A 5141-nucleotide genomic window follows, 5' to 3' on the forward strand; every position below is an offset into this window, starting at 1 on the left:
GGGTCGGGCCCTGCTGTGTAGTTTCTTCTTTAGTAGTAGTCTGCGTAGTAGTCTGTGTAGTATTAGTAGTCTGTGTAGTAGTTTCTTCTTTACTGTACACTTCAATGTGGATGGACAATACTAGGTAGCCTATTGGTGGCTCTTTGAAGCTTTGATGCCAATAGGCAACAAGGTACTAAAGTATTACTGTAGGTCCTGCTCCTCGGTGTGATTGAGGAGAAATAGGTGATGGTGCTCCTGTCCACACTTGTCATTTGTTTGCTCTTGCTCAGGTAGCTCGACCTCTCTCCCTCTCTCTCTCTCTGGGCCTTTCTCAAAACCTAGTGCAGTGCACTTCCAAGTGTATTAGCCTAATTAGTCACGTCCAGTGATTTGATACTCTTTGGTGAACTCTACGGAATATCCCATTACTGGGTGTGACTAATTAGGCTGATACACTTGGAAGTGCACTGCACTAGGTTTTGAGAAAGGCTCTCTCTCTCTCTCTCTCTCTCTGTCTGTCAGCTGTCCCTGAATGATGACCTTTAGAACAGGTGGACTGAGTATTATCTGTACGCATACTCTCTCTCTCTGTCTCTCTCTCTCTCTGTCTTTCACTATCTCTCTTTCCGTATCTACATATCGATCTCTTTCTTGTTCTTGTTCTTGTCTCTTTATCTCTCCGTCTCCTCACTTTCTCTGTCCCTCCCTCCCTGTTTCTCATCTTGTCCACCCCACGTGCCCTCTGCACGCATGAGTTATTGTGTATTGTCAGCAACAAAGGGGCCTCCGTCATGATTGTGTGTGTGTGTGTGTGTGTGTGTGTGTGTGTGTGTGTGTGTGTGTGTGTGTGTGTGTGTGTGTGTGTGTGTGTGTGTGCGTGTGTGACAGAGAGAGAGAGAGAGATTATTATCAATAATAAATGTTTTTATTTTTTTAGTTAAACTGCATATTGGAGACTAGTCAAACGCAATTTCAAACTTTTGTGCTAACCCTGTTAACATAGATTTTTCACAATGAAGTACACTTGACTTGACTTGACTTGACTTGACCTGACCGTAGTTAATGCTTAAAAGAGAAAGAGAGGACTCCCGTCATGGCAGCATTGTAGTTAATGCATACAGGACAAAGAGATGACTAAACCAGAAATGTGAAGCAGCATACCGACTCATCATTTCCTTAAGAGCCCTTCACGGCTTGGGGAAAAAGATCACACGCCGTAAAAGCGGCTCCACACACACACACACACACACACACCACACACGCACGCACGCACACACACACACACACACACACACACACACACACACACACACACACACACACACAAGTACAAGTACAAAAAGTCAATAAATTACAGATATAATAGGGAAGATTGCCCAACGGTGCCTTTGCGATAAAAAGTAACATATGCAATTTAAGTCTCCGGGGCTACGGGCTATGTGTTTACGTGTATTACCTAAATACAATCACAATTGCTCTCCTCCTCCAAAATCACATTACTGTAGCCGCACAGAAACGCAGAAACGCATATAAGTAGAAACACACGCACACACACACACACACACGCACGCACGCACGCACGCACGCACGCACACACACACACACACACACACACACACACACACACACACACACACACACACACACACACACACACACACAATTCCCAATGCAAGTGACCCTGAAGTAATCAGGGCCGGATTTAACCACCAGTCAGGGGGGCCCTGATTGCCCAGTCAGGGGGGCCCTGATTGCCCAAAAGTGGAAAATTGTAGAATTGTGACAAGATGCAACGTTGAAAAATGCATCTACTTTATTATGTTAGTGGCCTCAGGCTATCTTAATCCGGCAAGCCTATGCCTTGCAGCAAAAAGAGTAAACTATTAAGTGCAACATATTGACCGAAAGCATGGTATTTAAATAATGTCAACGCTCTTCAAAAAGCTTTAAAAAGAAAAATAGGCTATAAAAGTACAAAAACTGCACTCTCAAACTTCTCATTTATTACTCACAGTAGGCTTGGGCGATGTCCCCCTAATTGGCAGCTGATGATGTTTACAGTGAGACGATGCGATGGACGATGACATCGTCATCGTTGGGGGGGGGGTTACTATTATTATTATTATTATTATTTTTAATTATCATATGTTTCGGTTTTTTTGGCTTTTATTTTAATATATTTGCTTTAAGAGTAGGCCTAAGTCAAATATATTAACAGTTTTTAAATTCTTACCAAAAAAAGTTTAAACCTCCTCCAGCTGCGCTGTCTGCAACAGAGATGGTCGCTCCTCTGCTGTCTGTGAGAGCGACTCTCCCCGAGCGACCCCTCCCCATCGCCCTTCTTGTCTCTCGTGTCACCATCAGCTGCTTCAAGCCCACTCTTCCAAACTCCACCGCGTGGAAACTTATTTTCAGTAAATTTCGCGATGCAGCCTACTGCAGGCTGCTACTAGAGTGTGTTATTTAACGGCGTAGTTCTATTTCAAGACCAGCTGTGTCACAGCGTTTTTTGCATACCGGTACATAACTTTAGCCATGCAGGGAAGCCCAGAACGTTTGTCAAATGGAAGAGATGAGAACCCACGCGTGCCTTCTCGAGGTTTTGCAATGGATTTTAGCCCGAGTTAGCAAATTACCCGACGCGAATGTTTCTTAAGCACACGGCGAGACTTTTTAATTCATCAATGGAAACAATTGCGGTGAAGCCACAAAGACGCGGGCAGACATGGAATCGCTTGCGCTCCCTCTTGGCAGTGGGCTAATCAGAAGTGTAGCCTACAATCTTGTGTGGCTACTTCACAAGACATCTCCATCGCGGAGAGATTAAACATTTTGAGTCGAATTTCCGTTAAACATGAAATGGTAAACTGTCGCAATTGCTGAACGATTTGTTGCTTTCACTTCAGGCTACTCCGGAGGGAGAACCAATGCCTCATGACTCCGTTGTAGAAACAATAAATGTAGGCAATCAGACACTTAGACCTACTTGAACTCATATGCAGCAAACAATAGTAGGGCTTAGTTTTTTTTTAAAATTCCATTGCGGTTTTTTTTCGTAGCTATAAAATTCACTCTGCTTGAGGCTCGGTCNGTTCAGTCCTGCTACCTGCGCAGCCCGCTGCTACTAAGGATTTTACGGTAATGTTTCAGTTTATTGCAATGCCAAGCACCGTAATGATGGCAATAGCAGCGGCTTCAAAAATACAAATTCCTTGGCATCACGATGTTGGCTGTCCATCGTGATGCCAGCTGTCCATCGCCGATGGACGATGACATCGTCTATCGGCACAACCCTAACTCACAGCAGATGCGTTTTTGCTCTTGAGTGCGCGTTGGCAACAACACCTCGGACACTATCACGCTGAGCACAGGAGCTCCACAAGGGTGTGTGCTAAGCCCTCTGCTCTTCACCCTACTCACACACGACTGTGAAATAACCCACAGCACCAACCACCTGGTGAAGTTTGCAGACGACACAACCCTGGTGGGACTCATCACCATCGGCGACGAGACACACTAGAGGATAGAGGTGGACCACCTAGCCAAGCGGTGCAGCGACAACAACCTCCTACTGAATGTCAGCAAGACAAAGGAGATTGTTGTCAACTTCCAGAAAGGCCCCCGCCGACTCCTGCCACTGACCATCGATGGTGCTGCTGTGGAGAGGGTGAGCAGCACTAAATTCCTTGGAGTGCACATCAGCGACGACCTCTCCTGGACCACCAACACTGCATCACTGGTCAAGAAAGCCCAACAACTTACTGCGGAAGCTGAATCATGCCAGGGCCCCACCAGCCATCATGACCTCCTTCTACAGAGGATCCATTGAAAGCATCATCTCCAGCTATATCACTTTGTGGGGCGGGAGCTGCACTGACTACAACAGGAAAGCCCTGCAATGTATAGTGAACACAGCTGGGAAGATCATCAAGGCACCCCTCCCCTCCCTGCAAGACATCTACTCCAGCCGCCTCACCCGCAAAGCCCTCACAATTGTGAGGGATGAGACCCACCCAGCACACAACCTGATCCGTCTCCTGCCCTCCGTAAATAGGTACGGGAGCCTACAGTCCAGAAGCACCCGACTGGCGAACACCTTCATCCACCAGGCCATCAGAATGCTGAACTCCCTCCACCCCCTCCCTACACGGTCTGCTCCAGCCACCAGGCAGACAAAAAGCTAAGACTATCTCTTTATCTCTCTATCTCTCTATCTCTCTCTCTATCTCTCTCTCTCCCACACACACACACACACACTCACACACACACACACACACACACACACACACACACACACACACACACACACACACACACACACACACACACACACACAACCTATAGAACTGCTCCATGTGACTGCACCTTACCTGCACTCTCTGATCTCTACTTCCAAGAACTGCTTACACCAGGGGTGTCACATTCAAATTGTCCGAGTGCCAAAATCAAAATCTGGAAGGAAGTTGCGGGCCGAACTCAACATTTAATTCTTAAAAAATTGAGTTTAATATTGCGTAAAATTTAGCACTTCATACTCATGGTTAAATTTCACAAACACTCTTTCCCATCATACTGTACATGGTAGTTTAAATGTGTCTTCACATCCTGTGACACACAACAATTCATGTCCATATCTTGTTACACTACACATTAATGGTGTATGTGGGCCAACTGTAACACACATTTGAAATGGTCTCATGGGCCAAATGAAATGACCCCGCGGGCCAGATTTGGCCCCCGGGCCTGAGTTTGACACCCCTGGCTTACACTATGAGACTTGCACCTCCAACTATGCTGCTAAATGCTAGACCACTGGACTACAATAGACCATGCTGGATGGCACAGTTTGACTTTTTGTATTCCACGACTGGACTGTACCTGCACTACCCCACAAGAACACACACACACACACACACACACACACACACACACACACACACACACACACACACACACACACACACACACACACACACACACACACACACACACACACACACACAATTCCCAATGCAAGTGACCCTGAAGTAATCAGGGCCGGATTTAACCACCAGTCAGGCCCTGATTGCCCAAAAGTGGAAAATTGTGGAATTGTGACAAGATGCAACGTTGAAAAATGCATCTACTTTATTATGTTAGGGGCCTCAGGATATCTTAAT

This window comes from Engraulis encrasicolus, chromosome 20, assembly GCF_034702125.1.
Source record: "Engraulis encrasicolus isolate BLACKSEA-1 chromosome 20, IST_EnEncr_1.0, whole genome shotgun sequence".
Classification (NCBI taxonomy): Eukaryota; Metazoa; Chordata; class Actinopteri; order Clupeiformes; family Engraulidae; genus Engraulis; species Engraulis encrasicolus.